The 21,390-nt window shown below is 45.7% G+C and overlaps 1 long non-coding RNA gene across 1 annotated transcript; it reads right to left on the bottom strand.

The window, feature by feature from the left end:
- Positions 1–5,995: 5,995 nt before the first annotated feature.
- Positions 5,996–10,986, bottom strand: LOC309556841. Its single transcript, XR_014225348.1, has 2 exons — positions 10,852–10,986; positions 5,996–6,163 (listed from the first exon to the last, which is right to left on the bottom strand). It is a non-coding gene; the product is annotated as an uncharacterized lncRNA (long non-coding RNA).
- Between the last annotated feature and the right edge of the window lie 10,404 nt (positions 10,987–21,390).

The raw sequence follows: 21,390 nt of genomic DNA, 5'->3' as shown, positions 1-21,390 counted from the left end.
GTGAGTATACAAAAAAAAAAAAATAACTATCCAATTCCTTTTCAGGTTATGTGTAGCTAGCGGAGGGGCACAAAAAAAAATACAGATTTTGTGCCCGGAACTCCGCTTTAAGGTTAAAACATAAATAAAATGTACAAAAAGTAGGAGACAGTAAATTGGAGATATTTTTGGTATCCTTTTACGTATTGTAAGTATTTATTTGTATTTTAGTAGGTCAGCAACAAGCATTGTTGTACAAATACTTATGTACAGTAACAACTGAACCATAAGTCATAAAGGCATAACAGAACAATTTAACCCTCCACCACATAATACAAATATCTCAGTTTTACTGGCAGACCACTAACAGTGCTGGCTTATAAAATGTATTATTTTTCTTCTTTCCAGATCAATATCCAAATATTCATCCAAAGTTTAGAAATCCTCCAATAACTCTTACACTGTCAGGAAAAATAAAAGGGAGTGATTCTCACCAGTAGGACACAGACAGCAATAAAAACCTGAGAAGGGGCCCAACTCCTACTTGCCCTATACAAACACTTTAAAGGACATAAGTAATGCACAATTATGGGGGCTGCCCATGCCGACCTCTCATCTGCAAATACAAATCTTCTGATCCAATGGCTTTACTCATTGTTTTTTTTGACCCAAGGATAAACAAGGAAACGAGCCGCAATTGTGTCTTTGCTTTGGCTTCCTTTAAAGAAAAAAAAAAATGGGTTTAGATGTATTTTAGTTAATTTTTTTTTTTTTAAAACTGATGATGTATATCGTTGTTAATTACTAATTAACAACATATTTGTTTTTCATACAAATGTTTAATACAGCTAATATCCAAACACTTGATTCACAGATCGTTATGAGAAAATGTATCAGAAGTTGTTTCCTTTCAAACCGTCTCTCTGATTTAGGTTAGGTTCACACATGTACGAATTTCCCCTGAGTTTTCACTTTGAATTTCCAAAGCAGCTGTTCAGTGGTTCAGCTGCGATCTAAATGTGGTTCAGATGCAAATTTTTGGAGCCACCATTAGCTGGTTGTTAAGAAACGGGCAGGGAATCTGCCCCCCCTCCTCAACAACATCGTTGGGCCCCCCTATCCATACCAGAACCTTATCCAAGCATGCAGTCTGGGAGGTCAGGAAAGGGGGGACGGGCAACATACCAGGCCATATTCCCCCAACATAGGGGGTGCTATGGGGCAGTGGGAGGCTCTGCCCCATGTTAATGGGGACAAGGGCCTCTTCCCCACAACCCTGACTGGTGGTTGTGGGGGGTCTTAGGGCATGGGGCTTATCGGAATCTGGAAGCCTCCTTTTAACAAGGGGGCCCCCAGATCCCAGCCCCCCCTTCCGAATGAGTATGGGATATATTGTACCCCTACTCCTGCACAAAAAAAGACAAAAAGAAATAAAATCATAGAGACAGGTTTCCAACTATTTCTTTATTTAAAAAACAATGTTCCCTGGGGTAGATCCAGTATAAATCATGATGCCCCCCCCCCCCCGCCACCGCTAACCCTGAAAAAAAAAGCTCTGTTCATGCGGATGGCCCCCCATCTGTCCACCCTGCCCTCTGAAATTTCTTAAGTGGCAAAGGGGCGAAGCCACCCGGCGATGTCACCTGGTGGTACTGCCCTCCTTGTGATGTCACTGAACCAGCATGCACCGGTCGGTGATGTCACAAGGTGGCAGTGCCGCCAGGTGATGTCGCTGGGTTGCCCCGCCCCTTAGCTATTTAAGAAATGTCAGGCAGCTGAGCAGGCAGACGGCGGGAGCCTTTGGTGCGAGCAGAGCTTTTTCTTTTTCCCGGGTTGGCAGCGGTGTTCATCGTAAATGAGGATGGATACACACTAGGGGACATTGTTTTTGTTTTGTTAATAAAGGAATTGTCAAAAACTGTGTTTTTATTTCTTTTTGACACTTTTTTTGGTGAATAAGTAGGGATACAATGTATCTGGTATGGTCCAGGAAGGAGGAGGAGGGCGCTTGCTCCCTCCCCCCTTTCCTGGTCTGCCAATCTGCATGGTTGGATAAGGGTCTGGTATGGATTTTGGGGGGGACCCCACACTGTTTTTTTTTTTTTTTAATTTTAGCATGGGGGTTTCCCTCAAAATCCATGCTAGACCTAAGGGCCTGGTATGGATTGGGGGGGACCCCATGTTGTTGTTTTTTTTTTTTTGGATCAAATACATGTTAAAAACTGATGACAAATGCAATTAGGATGCATTCAATAGAAGGCAGTAGCCAGGAATTTGCATCTGAACCACACTGCAGTGCTCAAAAAATACATAAAACTCTTTTTACTGCTATGAAGGGGTATGTCACTGCTCTGACTCTATCAGCTCTGTGTTTAGCCACTTGACCTCTGGAAGGTTTTACTCCCTTTATGACCAGGGCATTTTTTGCTATTCAGCACTGTGCTACTTTAACGCAATTGCTCGGTCATGCAATGCTATACACAAATGAAATGTCTATTGTTTTTTTTTTTTTTTTCTCACATAAATAGAGCTTTCTTTTGGTGGTATTAGATCACAACTGCTTTTTTTTTTTGGAATATAAACATAAAAAATACAGAAAAAAATTATTTAGTAATTTAATTGTAATTGTAATTTTTTTGTCACATTTTTTTGGAAAAATTATGAAAATGATGATCACTATTATAAGCAATAGTTAACTGTCATGAATGGCTTTCCAATCATGACAGCTTGCTTACTGTTGACATGCTGTGATTGGCTACAGCTAATCAAATGGTACATATTGAGCATCACAAGTCATTCATGACTGTTTTGTGGACATTGTAATCATGTGATTGCTATGACCAATCATAGTGAGCACATGATACCCCGGCCGCTCACAGTGCCAGTGCACGCCTCAGGGGGCGCTGGTGCACCTATGCTAGTCACTGTAGCAGTATGTCTGCTAGCCTGACTGTGCTGCCCGTCCACAGTAAATGTACTGTGGGTGGGTGACAAGCAGATAAAGCTGACATTTAATTTGCTTATAGTTTGCCTCTTTGGTTCCTCCCTTCCACCCTATCAACCTATTTATTTTTGACCTAGTGATATCATCAATGGATCTCTGTGCTTCTCTGTGCAATGCAGGCAGATCATAGCTGGCAGAAAGGGCAGTACTCTGCCTCAGTTGTCCTCTCAAGAATCCCTAACCCTGATGTATGAAGTAAGCTGGCTTTTTGGAGGAAGGACAGTCATGTGAAAAATTAGGTACATCCCATGGAAAGCTTTGATTTTTTGACATATTTGAACAGAAAAACATTAGATCTCTATCAAAGAGTGCCTACAGACAAAGGTGATATACAGTATGTCACAAAAGTGAGTACACCCCTCACATTTTTGTAAATATTTTATTATATCTATTCATGTGACAACACTGAAGAAATGACACTTTGCTACAATGTAAAGTAGTGAGTGTACAGCTTGTATAACAGTGTAAATTTGCTGTCCCTTTAAAATAACTCAACATTCAGCCATTCATGTCTAAGCCACTAGCAACAAAAGTGAGTACACACCTAAGTGAAAATGTCTAAATTGGGCCCAATTAGCAATTTTCCCTCCCCAGTGTCATGTGACTCGTTAGTGTTTTGCTAGGTCTCAGGTGTGAATGGGGAGCAAGTGTGTTAAATTTGGTGTTATCGCTCTCACTCTATAATGCTGGTCACTGGAAGTTCAACATGGCACGTCATGGTAAAGAACTCTCTGAGGATCTGAAAAAAAGAATTGTTGCTCTACATAAAGATGGCCTAGGCCAGTGATGGTGAACCTTGGCACCGCAGATGTTTTGGAACTACATTTCCCATGATGCTCATACACTCGGCAGTGTAGCTTAGTCTCATGGGAAATGTAGTTCCAAAACATCTGGGAGCCAAGGTTCGCCATCACTGGCCTAGGCTATAAGAAGATTGCCAAGACCCTGAAACTGAGCTGCAGCATGGTGGCCAAGACCAAACAGCGGTTTAACAGGACATATTTTACTCAGAACAGGCCTCGCCATGGTCGACCAAAGAAGTTGAGTATACGTGCTCAGCATCATATCCAGAGAATGTCTTTGGGAAATAGACGTATGAGTGCTGCCAGCATTGCTGCAGAGGTTGAAAGGGTGGGGGATCAGCCTGTCAGTGCTCAGACCATACGCTGTACACTGCATCAAATTGGTCTGCATGTCTGTTATCCCAGAAGGAAGCCTCTTCTAAAGATGATGCACAAGAAAGCCCCCAAACAGTTTGCTGAAGACTAAGGATATGGATTCCTGGCACCTTGGCCTGTGGTCTGATGAGACCAAGATAAGCTTATTTGGTTCAGATGGTGTCAAGCATGTGTGGCGGCAACCAGGTGAGGAGTACAAAGACAAGTGTGTCTTGCCTACAGTCAAGCATGGTGGTGGGAGTGTCATGGTCTGGGGCTGCATGAGTGCCGCCAGCACTGGGGAGCTACAGTTCATTGAGGGAACAATGAATACCAACATGTACTGTGACATACTGAAGCAGAGCTGTATGACAAGTACATGCGATTTCACATTTGTATGGAATTTTTAACAGCAGGGCCCGATCCTGTGCCCAGCAAGAGTAACTGTGAGGGGTTACAGTGTTCAGGCACCACGAACAACTAAGGCTCAATTTTTCTGCACCTCTATGACAATTACATGCAATTTCACATATGTGTCACATTTTTAACAGCAGGGCTCGTTCCTGCGCCCTGGGCGTTTTTTTTTTTTTTTAATAATGTTGGCGTACCAGATTCAAATCCATACCAGATCCGAAAGGACAGGGGGGGACCCTACGCCATTAAGGGCCCCCCCCCCCAACATATATTTAAAGGAATTTTTCATTTTTATTTTTTCACTTTAAGCATCATTAAAATCACTTCTCCTTTAAAAACAATTGTTTTCAAAAAATGTTTTGCATTGGTACATGTCCCCCAGGTCAGTACCCTGACCCCCATACACTTTTTATGGGCAATAACTTGAATTTAAGCCTTTAAAATGAGGACTGTCGATTTTTGCCGTTCAAGTCCCTTAGACTTAATCGAAATTCGAATGTTCTAACGAACTTTTCCCCCATTCGCGGTGTTCTGGTGCGAACCGAACGGGGGGGGGGGGGTCCGGCCAATCACTATACAGTAACTTCAATTACACAGCCGGGTACCGCACTGTAGGGGGAGGCAGAGAGCACAGCTCTCAGGAAGACACCTCTCCCTCCTTTGCGTTCACTTTGCTGAGTGTGTTCGCTGTCTGACGGAGCTCCCAGTGCCAATGACTGATGTGGAGTTTGATCTGACAGCCTCTCTCTATGAGCTGCATGCCCCCCCCCCCCCCCCCCCAAGCAGGGAAAGGGTGGCCATTACAACCCCTGTAGCTACGCTACTGATTTCCTATCACTTTCTGTCTCAGTTACAATGGTCACTGGGACAAAAATGGAGGTTAAATCTCCTCAGTGGGGACACAGACAATAAAACAAACCCAACAGATTCCAACCTCCCCCAAAAATATAAAAAAATAAGAAAAAAAGGCTTCATGTACATTTTAGAGACACATGTACAGAGAGAAGCATGCAAACTGTCATCACTGATCTCTGCTTGTTTCTGAACTCTCATATAGGCTGTCTGAAAAGTCAGATGGTATTGCAACCACAGACAGCCAAGCAACTAGAATTTCCTGGTTGGTCAATTGTCTCCCATCTAATTTAGGTATGCATGTGAGATGATATCTAAAGGACCCTAGATTGTAAGATCTTTTGGGGCAGGGTCTGATGTGAATGTACAATATTTAAAGCACTGTGTAAAATAATCGGCACTATCTAAAGACCTGTAATAATTATAATACAATTCATCCCAGAATAGTGACATGGTCTTTATGGAGAAAAAAACCCTTAGTGCATCAATGTGTTTTTTTTTTTTTTTTGGGGGGGGGGGCAGTTTTTTAGGTTTGAAATAAATAAATATTGAGCAAAATTCAATGATAATGCACATAAATTAAAATTACCTTTTCCACAGAATTCGCTGCAGAGTCCTGCATTAGGAAAGTTGTTTTTATTTCCTGCACAACTGCCATAGATGAATTGTTGGCATCTATTTATTTCTTTATTATAGAAAAAGCGAGGAATGTTCCCCTTACACGGACCCCTCTCTGCAGGTAAGTTACAGATTGGATCTGGAAAATAAAAAACACCTAAATATCAGCAAAGTAAAAATAGATAATGGATGATATACAACAAAACTGTTGGATCCTTACAGAAAAAGTAAACAGGGCTGGGTATGTGATCTGAGCTAAATGTTATATGTAAACTATAATTTTTTGAAAAGAAAACTAGTGCGCTCAACAAATTACATTCACATCAATAGTGCATGTGTAAATGAATATAAGAATTATGATCAATAGTGAAAAATCATATGTGACAAAAGACCATTAATGAACATAAACAAGGTCCCAAAAGTGACAATAACAAATTGTGCAAATAAGGCAGTGAACAAATCTCTAAAAATAAAGTCTCTGAGAGTAAAGGTGATGAGATTGATGATTCTTTTGGTTTAGCAAGCAAAAACCAACTTTCCATGCAACACCCCATGGACTCAGACACAGAAGCTAGGTGGCTCCTTACCAGATTACCACTACCACTTGGCTTATTAAATAACCCTTTCAGCAAGTATACCGTGAAGATAAGCCTACTTCGCTGTGATAAATGCTGGATCCCATGGGATGGATTCTCAACAAGCTAGGTTTACAGCTCCCCAGAATAGGAAAAAAACGGCCAATAGTGCATTATCCGAGACACAAGTTTATTTAAACGTGGACAAACACTTACATGGCTGTAGATCAAATGAAACCTGAACAATTCCTGTGAAGACTGGCGCGGCCGCCTGCTGTGCGGTCCGCGCAATGTGATGGCGTCACATCGCGACGATGTGAAGGCGTCTACTGGGATTGGAGGGCCTCCAATCCCAGTTGATGCCTTCTGAGGGTAAATGTGTTGGGTGGAGAAGCCGTGCCGTCACATCGCGCGGTCCGCACTGCAGTCGACCGCGCCGATCTTCACAGGAATCGTTCATGTTTCATTTGCTTCTGTGTCACGTGGTGTTGCATGGAAAGTTGTTTTTTGCTGGCTAATCCAAAAGAATCATCAATCTCATCACCTTTACTCTCAGACTTTATTTTTAGAGATTTATTCACTGCTTTATTTGCACAATTTGTTATTGTCACATTTGGGACCTTGTTTATGTTCATTAATGGTCTTTTGTCACATATGATTTTTCACTATTGATCATAATTCTTATATTCATTTAGACATGCACTATTGATATAAATGTAATTTGTTGAGCGCACTAGTTTTCCTTTCTATATATTTTTCACTCCTAAGTTCTTGGAGTTCTAGGTGCCGCCACATTTATATATAAGGTTAGCGCACCCTACCTCACCATATAAACTATAATATTCACCACTGACAGCTGACCACCAATGCTGGGACACTATTTCTCTGATTGATGCCAGGGAATTTCTCAGTACTGCAGGGGATACTCCTTCAAGCCACACCCAACATTCCATTTAATTTAGACACACCTACCTTTTAATCCACCCACCATTGTAAACACCGGCTGTGTCCCTGAAATTGAGAGGTTTTTCCAGATTTTTCATATAATGATAGATATTATCAATTATGATTTATTTATTTATTTTTCTTTCCAAAATGTTTATTGAAGAAAATAATGGTTAACAAACAATTAACAAACATTATACAATGAGTCTGATGTCATAGATATCAGAAGGTAAAAATAATAACATTAAGTATGTGTTATCAAACATGTAAGATAAAGTTCAGATAAATGCAATAATATTTAGTTCATCAAACAACAAAGAGTATTTCAATGGTATTGGGAGTAGCTTTATTATATTGCAGAATTTGATGTAGCCTGACCTGGAGTCAAGGAGAGGTCCCATTGACCAGCATAGGGACAGTAGAAGAGAAAGGAGAAGAGAAAGAAGAGAGGGTTAAGAGAGAGAGAGAGAATAGAGCAAGGAAATAATGGAGAGGGGGTGGGAGGGAAGGGAAGGCCATAGGGAAGGGGGAAAGGGAGGGTTGACGTCATTTCTGTTGACAAGTTGGTTGTACTCTTGTGGATGCTTGAAGATGATCCAATCTTCCCAAGTTTTAGTGTATCTGTTTGGAGAGTCGTGAATTGTAGAAATGAGCTCTTCCATCTCTGAGATTTTGTTGATTTGGGAGAACCAAGAGGTAAAAGATGGGGTTTTTGAGGTGCCCCATAGCCTTGGTACACATAATTTGGCAGCATTGATCATGATCATAGGAAGAGATTTGAAGTATTTAGGGTATTGTTTGGAGTAAAAGTGGAGCAGAAATTGCGCTGGGTGTAGTTGCAGATCTTGAGAAGTGACTTTGTGAATATATAGTCTGACCATGCTCCAAAACGGCTGTAAACGAGGGCAGGGCCACCATATATGCATTAAATCAGCATGTGATTGCTTGCACCTCCAACATTCATCTGGTATGTTTTTATTAAATTTGTTGAGTATCAGGGGTGTGCGATACCAGTTGGTAAGTATTTTGTAATTGTTTTCTTGAATTGAGACATTTACAGATCCCTTCAGGATGTTACAAAATATTTTTCCCACTGTGTGTCTGTGAGGGGAATCTGAACATCTGCAGACCAGTCATCAGATAATTTACCCTTGTGCGTCGGACATGTTTCCCAGAGGAGGGAGTGTAATGTAGATAGTAGGTGTTGTTGAGGCTGTTGAAGTGCACATATTTGTTCAAATTTAGAAAGTAAGGAATCATTAGAGTTTTTTTTTCAATCGAGGGGTAATGAAATAATGCAGCTGGATATATTCCCATCTGGTCAGGGAGGGGGTGTTTAATGTTGTTTTTAAATCTTCCAAAGTTTGCTATTCTGCAAAAGGTGGAAAATACGTATTCCTATATCATTGGAAACTGAGCGTAAGGAGTGATGCGATTGACCCGGAACGAATTGGGGATTGTTTTAATAAGGGCGCGAGGATGCTATTATCTTTAATCAGTTTATGTTTGGCATTTACGGAATTGAAGCAGCGAATAGTAGGGCTAATTAGAGGATGTTTTTTTAACGCATCTTGTGTATCTGAGTATGAAAGCCATGGAATACATTGAATAGGGATTGATGAGAAGGAGCTTTCTAGTTCCACCCAGTCTTTCCTGTGTTTTTGAGTGTGCCAATCTGCTATACGCAAAAGGTGGGAAGCCTGATAGTAGAGGTAAATATCAGGAATACCCATGCCCCCTTTGGATTTGGGTCTGGAGAGTAACGAGAATTTGACGCGCGACGCTTTATGGTGCCAAATGAATAGTCTAATAGCTTTCTTCAGAGAAGAAAAGAAGTGGAGTGGTAGGTGAATCGGGAGTGTTTGTAGGAGATACAAAATACGTGGAAGGATGTTCATCTTAACAATTGCAGCTTGGCCGAACCAGGAGAAATGGGCCTTATTCCTTTTCTTGAGGTCCTGATATATTGTCTGAGATATGGGGAGGTAATTTTTCTTAAATATAGCATTCAGATTAGTGGGAACTTCAATGCCTAGGTAAGTGATGGAATCGGGTTTCCATTTGTAGGGGAAGGCTTGTTTACATTGTTCGACAATTTTGCTAGGTAGTGATATGTTAAGAGCTTCTGATTTAGTTCTGTTGATTTTAAAAATTGCAATATACTGAAATATTTTCAGTTCCTTTTTGTAGGTTGGGTAGTGAGATTAAGGGGTTGGAAAGAAAGAGCAAGACATCGTCTGCGTACGCTGCAATTTTATAATGGTTAGTGGCAGAAGAGACACCGGTTATGTCAGGGTTTAGTCTAATACTTTTAAGGAGGGGTTCAAGTGTCAATATGAATAAAAGTGGGGATAAGGGACAACTTTGACGGGTCCCATTGCTGATGGTGAAGGCATTCGACAGGGAGCCATTAACGCGGACCCTGGCCGAGGGGCTATGATGTAAAACCAGAACAAAGCCCATTAATCTGGAACCCAGACCTATCGAGTTGAGGACAGCCTCCAAATAGTCCCATGCTAACCTGTGCAATGCCTTCTCTGCACCATTGTAAACATCGGCTGTGTCCCTGAAATTGAGAGGTTTTTCCATATTTTTCATATAATGATAGATATTATCAATTATGATTTATTTATTATTATTATGAGGCTGCAATAAAAAAAAAACAAGGCCATGCTTTAAACTAGCAGGAGGAAATTTTAAGAATAACTTTAGGAAGGATAATTTTACCGATAAGTGAATGTTTGAAAGAAAAAAAAAACCCAGAGTGATCTTTTTTGCCTTCTCTCCTCTTTAATGTATCATTGATAGTGTGTGTTGTCACAAATTTCTATGCAGTTATGACCAGTAGAACAAAGTTTCAGACCAACGATGGAAATCCATCTGTAGGCGTAACAAATACCTATTCATGAACAGGTTTATGGAAACTCCCTCATACTAATAGTTCATCAATAAATAAATGTACAAATAAAGCAAAAGAGAAAGATGCGGGATAAAAATAAAAAATAATATTATACCCCCCGCACACAAAATGAGGACAATACATACATGGATTTACCTCAATTCAAGAATGGGTGAATTTTTATCTCACTTTGAGTCTTGGTGATAATGGTCACAAGGCTAAATGTGAGGGTGAATCTACAGTATGGACAAAGTCAAACCTAATAGGGGCTCTAACTCTTCTACATTCAAAATTAAGGAAAAAAAAAAACTTTTTGTTGCATTCATTTCCAAATATTTGTAAAACCATACTGCAACATAAGGCGTGTGTGTATACCGTATATAAGCATTACTATGTCATGAAACTGACCTCCTGGAGCTGCAGAGATGAGCTGAAACATCAAGACACTGGTGGCAATCACAGCAAGGAGCAATGTGGTTTTCATGCTGTAGTCTCGTGACTTGGTCACCGCTATAGAGAGTTGGATTTGCTCTGTAGACTGTGTATGATCCCAGATTCCTGCTGCATACTTATAGAAAGAGGAGACACCACACCCACAACAGGATTGGCCAGGACAACTAGTCCGCCTCTGAGGGTGATCTTGATACCTCTAGTGGGTGGAGATCATCTTCATTGTCTTTCCTTAGTGCCAATATCAGAGAATTTGCTTTGCAGAAATGCCTAAATACATCAAGAGACATACAGTATAAAGATACAAACCGAAAAAAAACAGGTTAATCGTCCACTGGCTTTGTGGATATTAAAAGCTTTGGAGACCTGGGCATTTTCTTACAGATGGGCTGTGAAACTGCTTGTTTGTCCTGAAACATATGTATGCAATTAATACATCAGAATGTGCAAAGCTGACTGCTGACATGAGATCAGTGCCTCATACACACACATTATATACAGTATATTGTGAAAGGATGAGACGCTGTCACGGTAAAAATAGCAATTTAAAGGACACAGTGTGTGCACATTGGCTCCGTGCAGGACTACAGAGTGTAGCTGTGGAGTGGAGAAAACTGCTTTTGCAGCTTTCTTCCACTTTTGGTATAACTGGATGGGGCTCTGTAGTTGGGAGATTTCACAGTGTCTTGAGTGGGACAGAATCTCCAACACTGTGTCTGGGTTTTGTGGAGGACCAGCAGGGTGCTCAGGTGCATGCATCCCTTATAATGAAGCTATAGGAAGAGCTCAGGGCTCCCAGTTAGACAGGTCGTCTCCAGTAATCAGAGAGGCTGCATGTGACAGCCAAAGCCTGTGTGTCTGTAAGAGACAATAAATGGCCTGGGGCCAGAAGTCAGTGTGTGTCAGTGTGGAGCCGACCACACTGAAGGAACCTGTGGTCTGTTTGACCAGCACAAAGAGCAGAGTAGTTCTAAAGCGAGAGAGCCGGATGGGCTAATATTTTTAGTTGTGAATTTACTGGAGAAAAAAACCCTGCTATGGTACAAACTTTTTATTTTGCCGTTTAATAAAAATGGGCTACTAGGCCCTTAAAATATAGTACCTGACTACAGTCAATCACAGGAGAAACGCATCTGCTACTGAGCTAATGGTTCCCCATGTTTCAAGATATACAGTATCTCAAAAAGTGAGTACACCCCTCACATTTTTTTAAATATTGTATTATATCTTTTCATGTGACAACACTGAAGAAATTACACTTTGCTACAATGTAAAGTAGTGAGTGTACAGCTTGTACAACAGTGTAAATTTGCTGTCCCCTCAAAATAACTCAACACACAGCCATTAATGCCTAAACCGCTGGCAACAAAAGTGAGTACACCCCTAAATGGAAATGTCCAAATTGGGTCCAAAGTGTCAATATTTTGTGTGGCCACCATTATTTTCCAGCACTGCCTTAACCCTCTTGGGCATGGAGTTCACCAGAGCTTCACAGGTTGCCACTGGAGTCTTCTTCCACTCCTCCCTGACAACATCACAGAGCTGGTGGATGTTAGAGACCTTGCGCTCCTCCACCATCTGTTTGAGGATGCCCAACAGATGCTCAATAAGGTTTAGGTCTGGTCATTATCATGTTGGAATACTGCTCTGTGGCCCAGTCTCTGAAGGGAGGAGATCATGCTTTGCTTCAGTATGTCACAGTACATGTTGGCATTCATGGTTTCCTAAATTAACTGTAGCTCCCTAGTTCCGGCGGCACTCATGCAGCCCCAGACCATGACACTCCCACCACCATACTTGACTGTAGGTAAGAAACACTTGTCTTTGTACTCCTCACCTGGTTGCCACCACACACGCTTGACACCATCTGAACACAATAAGTTTATTTGGTCTCATCAGACCACAGGACATGGTTCCAGTAATTCATGTCTTTAGTCTGCTTGTCCTCAGCAAACTGTTTCTTGTGCATTAGAAGAGGCTTCCTTCTGGGACGACAGCCATGCAGACCAATTTGATGCAGTGTGCAGCGTATGGTCTGAGCACTGACAGGCTGACCCCCCACCCCTTCAACCTCTGCAGCAATGCTGGCAGCACTCATACATCTATTTCCCAAAGACAAGCTTTGGATATGATGCTGAGCACCTACACTCAACTCCTTCAGTCTACCATGGCGAAGCCTGTTCTGAGTGGAACCTGTCCTGTTAAACCACTATATGGTCTTGGCCACCATGCTGCAGCACAGTTTCAGGGTCTTGGCAATCTTCTTATAGCCTAGGCCATCTTTATGTAGAGCAACAATTATTTTTTTTTCAGATCTTCAGAGAGTTCTTTGCCGGGATCGTAGATGCGGTGTGTCAGAGTGAGGGGGCAGAGCCGCCTATCCTGCTAGACGTCAGTCAGGATAGAGCAACCACTTTGCGGCGGTCATTTTGTTATATGACGGAGCGGGAAGTGGTTAACAAGAGAGGGACAGTATGACGGGGATAGTGTGAGAGGAGGGGGGTAAATAGGACAGAAGTGGGCAGTGTGATGAGGGGGCAGAATGATGGAGGGGCAGAATGATGGAGGGGCAGTGTTACAGGAGAGGGCCAGTATGACAGGGGGGTGTATTGTGACAAGGGGGCAGTGTGGTGGGTGACAGTGTGACAGATGGGGAGACGGTATGACATGGGCAATGTAAAAAAAGGAGGGCAGTGTGACAGGTGGGGGTCAGTGTGACAGGTGGGGAGGCAGTGTGATAAGAGGGGGGTAGTGTGACAGATAGGGGGCAGTTTGACAGGTGGGAGGGCAATGTGACAGGTGGGGGGGTAGTGTGCAGGTGGGGGGCAGTGTGACAGGTGGGGGTCAGTGTGACAGGTGGGAGGGCAGTGCGATAAGATGATAAGAGGGGGGCAGTGTGACAGGTGGGGTAACAGTGTGACAGGCGGGGGCAGTGTGACAGGTGTCAGGCAGTGTGATAAGAGGGGGGCAATGTGACAGGTAGGGGGCAGTGTGACAGGTGGGAGTGCAGTGTGAAAGGTGGGGGGGGGCAGTGTGATAAGAGAGGGGCAGTGTGACATGTGGGGGCAGTGTGACAGGTGGGGGGCAGTGTGAGAAGAGGGGAGGCAGTCTGACAGGTGGAGGAACAGTGTGACAGGTGAGGGGCAGTGTGACAAGTGGGGGGACAGTGTGACAGGTGGGGGGACAGTGTGATCAGGGGAGGGGCAGTGTGACCAGTGGGGGGACAGTGTGACAGATGGGAGGGGCACCATTATAAGAGGGTGGAAGTGTGACAGGTGGGGAGGCATTGTGACAGGTGGGAGGGCAGTGTGACAGGTGGGAGGGCAGTGTGACAGGTGGGGAGGGCAGTGTGACAGGTGGGGGGGCAGTGTGACAGGTGGGGAGGGGCCAGTGTGACAGGTGGGGGGACAGTGTTACAGGTGGGGGGGCAGTGTAACAGGTGAGGGGGGGCAGTGTGATAAGAGGGAGGCAGTGTGACAGGTGGGGGGGCAGTGTGACAGATGGGAGGGCAGTGTGACAGATAGGGTCCAGTGTGAGAGATGGACATTCTTACAGTAAGAGACACAGGTGCCAGGCTTACCTTACAAGAGAGAACCCTAGAAGCAGCAGTCCTTGTACAAACTGCTTCCCTGTGATGTCCATAGGATGCCCCTCTGGCTAGCAGTTCACTTCCCGAGTGTCAGTGTATACAGTGGAGAGGGGAGGGGCCTCTGACCCGGGCAGGTATCGGCAAAAGTGTACAACCAGAGCGACTCACTTGTGCACTGAATCTGGTGCCTGCCCAAGTCAGAGACTCTTCCCCTCTTCACTGTATACGCTGACACTCGGAAAGTAAACTGCTAGCCGGGGGGACATCCCACAGACATCACAGAGCTGCCGATCACCCCCTCCACTGTATAGTTAGCTGCCAGCTGGAGGTACAGCGGGAGATACCGAGTCTTGGGCCCCCCCCCCCACAGTGGTGGAAAACCAGGGCTCGGTAGCAAGTGCGACAGCTGCGACCCTGATAGTTCCACCACTGCCACAGTTCCCTTATGCATATTGCAGATTGGTTAAAGGCCTGCTATGCTGAAACAGGTGTAAAGAATTTGGTTAAAATTATTCTATAATTTTGAAATTTTGGCACAAGCTGTTTCTGCAGGTAACCACGGCAGCGAAACAGACCATAGCGAAAGCATGGAAGTCTCCGCATTTATCCCTACTTGAAGTTAAACAGCGTGTCACTACTGCTATGATACATGCCAAGATCGAAGCTACACTAATGGACAAAATAGATCGGTTTGACAGACTCTGGCAACCCTGGGTTGACAACTTCCTTCCTTCCAACTTCGATAGCTCCCTGTTGATGCCCTAATCACACTGAGCTGTGCCCACTCCTTTCCTCCACTCATGGATCCCCCCGGCGACCCTCCCCCTCTTTTTTTGTTCTATTCCCACCCCATGCTCCCTCCCCCGCCTACCCCACCTTCCCCACCTTCCCCACTCTTCTTTACTAAATACTTCCCCCATAACACTAACAACGTCCTTACCTAAACCTGCCTCTCACAGTATAGCCCACCAGGCAGGCTCGTAAGTAAAGCCAGCTCTCCCAGTTCACTGGACTATACTCCCAGTTCCCCACGGCTGGTCAGTCTTTTCTGCGGTTTCCTCCACCCCTCTGCTTCTCTCTCCGAGATGTTAAGGTATTGGGCATTAGATAACCCTGGCTCACTAGCTACCTGGCTGCACCTTCCTGTCTAGGCACAGTGTGTTCCCATTACGGGGTGCCTACGGGCTGGTCGCGCCACCTGCCTCCATCTAACTTTGCCCGACTTGTTAGCTCGTTCACTCTCATGTTTACCATACAGTTATGGCTGATCCAGTTAAATGCCTGTCATGGTTATGACAATCTTCTGCAATGTAACTCACACGTTGTTATTGTTATTTGTTATTTGTTATTCTTCATCAATAAAATACTTGAAGGCCCCGTTCACATAGGGGCGACGCTACTTCGCACCGCGACCTCGGAGGTCGCGGTGCGAGCAGTGCGCCGCGACCTCGGAGCGGCCGCCACGGACTTCATAACATTGAAGTCTATGGCGGTCGCCTCCTGGTCGCCCCAAAGAAGCTCCGGACCCTTTTTCTAGGTCGGAGCGACTTGTGTCGCTCCTATTAGAACGGGTCCGCAGCTTCCCTATGGGAGGCGACCTGCGGCGACCTGTGAGGCGACCAGGTCGCCTCACAGGTCGCCCTAGTGTGAACCCGGGACTAATAAGAACAAGAAAAGGATTCTATAATTTTGGCTTTAAACTGTACTATAAACCAATGTTTATGAAAGTGAAGTTGGATTTACATTGTTCCACCCACTGCCAAAAAATGGGGGATAAACCCTTATTTTCTAGATCTGTGATTAGGGTTGAGCGGACACCTAGATATCCGTGTTCGACGGGTTCGACCGAACTTTAAAAAAAAGTCCGGGTCCGTGTCCCGGACTTTTACCGAACTTTTCCCGGACACCGAACCCCTTGAAGTCAATGGGGACCCGAACTTTAAGGCACTAAAATGGCTCTAAAACACCAAAGAAAAGGGCTAGAGTGCTGCAAATGGCAGCAAAACGTAATTAAGAGCATGGCAAGTGCTCTGCAAACAAATGTGGATAAGGAAATAACTTAAAACAACAAAAAAAAACAGAAAAATAAAACAATGTTCTTCTTCATCTCTGAAGGACGAGGCCCATATGGAGTAGGAGGGAGGTTGAGGTGGTGGTGTATGTGGCGGTGACATAGGCATGCGCACAGGGTGTGCCGGGTGTGCCTGGGCACACCCTAATCACCTAGGGCACATAGCATTGCCAGTGAGGAGATGGGAAAGATCTCCCTCGGACCTGCTCTGCTCTATTTCTCTTTGCCTACAGGTACATGGCCCCGATACATTACTCTCCCTGCTGGCAAACACATGCATGTGTATTTCAACTTTGGGGTGCACACCTTAATGCAATAGGCTGCGCACACCTATGGGTGGTGTAGGTGGAAGCGGCGGTGGAGGAGGAGGAGGACGAGGTAGCCAACACTGCTTCTTTTCACAAATTTTAAATGAGGGTACACCCCAAAAGAGTGAGAAAGAGCAAAAATGGAACAATGGGTGGGTAAGGTCGGTATCCATTGCTATTCTGCACAAGGTACGGAAAAGTCCCGTGGGATCCATGCCTGGTTCATTTTAATGAACGTGAGCTTGTCCACATTGTCTCTGGACAGGCGGCTGCGCTTGTCTGTTATAACGCCCCCAGCCGTGCTAAATACCCGTTCAGATAATACACTGGCTGCAGGGCACGCCAGCACCTCCAAGGCGTAAAGGGCAAGCTCAGGCCATGTGCCCAATTTGGAGACCCAGAAGTTGAAGGGGGCAGACCCCTCATTCACTACATGTAGGCGTGTGCACACATACTGCTCCACCATGTTGGTAAAATGCTGCCTCCTGCTAAGACGTTCCATCTGAGCTGCTGGTGCTGCTGTTTGTTGTGGCGTGCTGACAAAGCTTTTCCACATTTCGGCCATGCTAACCCTGCCTTCTGAGGTGCTGGCGGTGCCCTGGTTGCGTTGGCGACCTCCTCCTCCTCCTCCTCCTCCTCTGCCTTGTGCTTCCACTGCGGCCCCGCTGTCAGATGGGAATGCCAGCAGCATGGCGTTTACCAGCGTGCGCTTGTACTCGCGCATCTTGCGATCACGCTCCAGTGAGTGAATTAAGGACGGTACGTTGTCCTTGTAACGGGGATCCAGCAGCGTGGCCACCCAGTAATCAGCACAAGTTAGAATGTGGGCAACTCGGAGGTCCTTGTGGAGACACTGCAGCATGTAATCGCTCATGTGTGCCAGGCTGCCCAGAGGCAACGAAAGGCTGTCCTCTGTGGGAGGTGTATCGTCCGTGTCCTCTGTATCCCCCCAGCCACGCACCAGTGATGGCCATGAGCTGGCCTGGGTGCCACCCTGCTGTGAACATGGTTCCATCTCCTCCTCCAGCTCCTCCTCCTCCTCATCCTCCTCATCCTCCAGAACTGTGCCCCTGCTGGACAATTGTGTCCCTGGCGTTTGTGTGTGCAGGACCTCGGAGCCCCTTGCGAATGACTGCCCTGAAAGCCTTTGAAATGTTACCTCTTCATCCTCCTCCTCCTCCTCCTCCTCCTCATCCTGTGCCAAATCCTCTTCCATCATCGCCCGAATTGTTTTTTCAAGGAGGCATAGAAGTGGGATACTTAAGCTGAGAACGGCGTCATTGCCACTGGCCATGTTGGTGGAGTACTCAAAACAGCGCAACAAGGCACACAGGTCTCGCATGGAGGCCCAGTTATTGGTGGTGAAGTGGTGCTGTTCCGCAGAGCGACTCACGCGTGCGTGCTGCAGCTGAAACTCCACTATGGCCTGCTGCTGCTCGCACAGTCTTTCCAGCATGTGCAAGGTGGAGTTCCACCTTGTGGGCACGTCACATATGAGGCGGTGAGCGGGAAGGCCGAAGTTACGCTGCAGCGCTGCCAGGCGAGCAGCAGCAGGGTGAGAACGCCGAAAGTGCGCACAAACGGCCCGCACTTTCTGCAGCAGCTCTGACATATCGGGGTCGTTTTTAAGGAACCTCTGCACCACCAAAATCAGCACATGCGCCAGGCAAGGGATGTGCGTCAAACCGGCTAGGCCCAGAGCTGCTATGAGATTTCTCCCGTTATCGCACACCACCAGGCCGGGCTTGAGGCTCGCTGGCAGCAACCACTCATTTGTCTGCTGTTCCATGCTCCTCCACAACTCCTGCGCGGTGTGTGGTTTGTCCCCCAAACAGGCAAGTTGTAAAACTGCCTACTGTCGTTTAACCCTGGCCGTGCTGAAGTTGGTGGTGAAGGTGTTACGCTGTCCGGATGAGGAGGCGGTAGAGGATGAGGAAGCAGAGTAGGAGGAGTTAGGAACAGGAGGCAAACTGAAGCGCCCTGCAATCCTCGGTGGTGGAAGGACATGCGCCAAATTGCTATCCGCCTCAGGCCCATCCGCCACTGCATTTACCCAGTGTGCCGTTAGGGAGATATAACGCCCCTGACTGTGCTTACTGGTCCACGTATCGGTAGTTAGGTGGACCTTGGCACAGATGGCGTTGCGCAGTGCACACCTGATTTTTTCCCCCACTTGGTTGTGCAGGGAAGGGATGGCTTGCCTGGAAAAGTAGTGGCGGCTGGGCACGACGTACTGTGGGACAGCCACCGACATAAGGTTTTTAAAACTGTGCGTCTCCACCAGACAGAATGACAGCATTTCAAAGGCCAATAATTTTGAAATGCTGGCATTCAGGGCCAGGGATCGCGGGTGGGTAGGGGGGTACTTCCTCTTCCTCTCAAGTGTTTGGGAGATGGAAAGCTGAACGCTTCCACGGGACATTGTGGAGATGGTTGTTGGTGACCCAGGTGGTGGTGTTGCTGACAGATCGTCTGTATGCGGGGTGGCAGGTGCCGGTATCACTACAGATGTGGCTGGAGCGGCCGAGACTGCAGCAGAAGAGGAAGCAGGATGAGCCAGAGACGTTTCTTGGTTTTGAAGGTGTCTACTCCACTGCAGCTCGTGCTTTGCACTTAGATGCCTGATCATGCAGGTTGTGCTCAGGTTGAGAAGGTTTATGCCTCGCTTCAAGCTCTGATTGCACAGGGTGCAAACCACTCGTGTCCTGTCATCAGCACATTTTCTAAAGAACTTCCACGCTAGAGAACTCCTTTGAGCTGACTTTGGTGCGCTCGTTCCCTTGCTGCGTTGGGCAGTAGCGGGCGTAGTGTCTAGGGCACGGCCGCTCCGCTTCTGCACCCTGCTCCCTCTTCTGCTGTGCTGGTGGCTCTGTGCGACCACCGCCTCTTCCTCCAAACTACTCAGGTCACCTGCATGACGTTCATTCCATGTGGGGTCGAGGACCTCATCGTCCTCCACATCATCTTCCACCCAGTCTTCACCCCTGCCCTCCTTGTCGGTCTCCACAATGCTGAACGCCGCAGCAGTTGGCACCTGCGTTTCGTCATCATCGGAGACGTGCTGCGATGATCCTTGCATGTACTCATCTTGAGAAATAAGTGGTTGGGCATCGCTGCACTCAATCTCTTCCACTTCTGGGGCAGGGCTAGGTGGATGGCCCTGGGAAACCCTGCTGACAGAGTCATCAAAAAGAAGAAGAGACTGCTGTATGGCTTGGGGCTCAGACTGCTTGCCTGATTTGCAAGGGGGTGAGGTGAAAGACGGTTGGACATCGGCTGCAGGTGCCAACTGTGACCTTTCTGCAGTAGACTGGGTGGGAGACAATGTGAAGGAACTGGAGGCACTGTCAGCAGCAAACCAATCTACTATCGCCTCCACTTGTTCTGGCCTTATCACTTCTAGGGGCGTATGATGCCCTACCAAATACTGATGCAGGTTCTGTCGCCTACTCACACTTGAGGAAGGTGTTTCACTTGTGCGTGTAGCTGGCACAGATCGACCACGTCCTCTCCTTGCAACAGGAGCTCTACCAGCAGCACCACGACCCAGGCCACGGCCCTTATTTGACGGTCTCCTCATATTTCTGTAATTTAAGATCTTGCCCTAGAAAGGTTTTTATTGAATAGCGGAATAGGAAATATGATCCAAAAAAGTGTATGTATCTCGCACGTACAAAACCACACTAGGCCCCAATTACTATTGTTTCTACCCCTAAAAGGATGGATGAGGAGTAGGAGGAGTATGGAACAGACAGCACCCTCAAATCTTCAGAAGTATGAGATGAACCTCAAAAACTTGGAAAGGTGGATCTCACACGTACCGACACAGACTATCCCGCAATTCAATTGATCCTCAAAGGTTTTTATTGAATAGCGGAATAGGAAATATGATCAAAAAAAGTGTATGTATCTCGCACGTACACCACCACACTAGGCCCCAATTACTATTGTTTGTACCCCTAAAAGGATGGTTGAGCAGTAGGAGGAGGAGTATGGAACAGGCAGCACCCTCAAATCTTCAGAAGTATGAGATGAACCTCAAAAACTTGGAAAGGTGGATCTCACACGTACCGACACAGACTATCCCGCAATTCAATTGATCCTCAAAGGTTTTTATTGAATAGCGGAATAGGAAATATGATCAAAAAAAGTGTATGTATCTCGCACGTACACCACCACACTAGGCCCCAATTACTATTGTTTGTACCCCTAAAAGGATGATTGAGCAGTAGGAGGAGGAGTATGGAACAGGCAGCACCCTCAAATCTTCAGAAGTATGAGATGAACCCCAAAAACTTGGAAAGGTGGATCTCACACGTACCGACATAGACTATCACGCAATTTAATTGATCCCCAAAGGTTTTAATTGAATAGCGGAATAGAAAATATGATCAAAAAGAAAGTGTATGTATCTCACACGTACACCACCACACTAGGCCCCAATTACTATTGTTTGTACCCCTAAAAGGATGGTTGAGGAGTAGGAGGAGGAGTATGGAACAGGCAGCACCCTCAAATCTTCAGAAGTA

This window comes from Pelophylax lessonae (assembly GCF_965119305.1).
Source record: "Pelophylax lessonae genome assembly, chromosome: 5".
In the NCBI taxonomy this organism is placed as follows: Eukaryota; Metazoa; Chordata; class Amphibia; order Anura; family Ranidae; genus Pelophylax; species Pelophylax lessonae.
The sequence above is the reverse complement of the archived record's forward strand: the minus strand, read 5'-3'. Positions and strand labels throughout refer to the sequence as shown.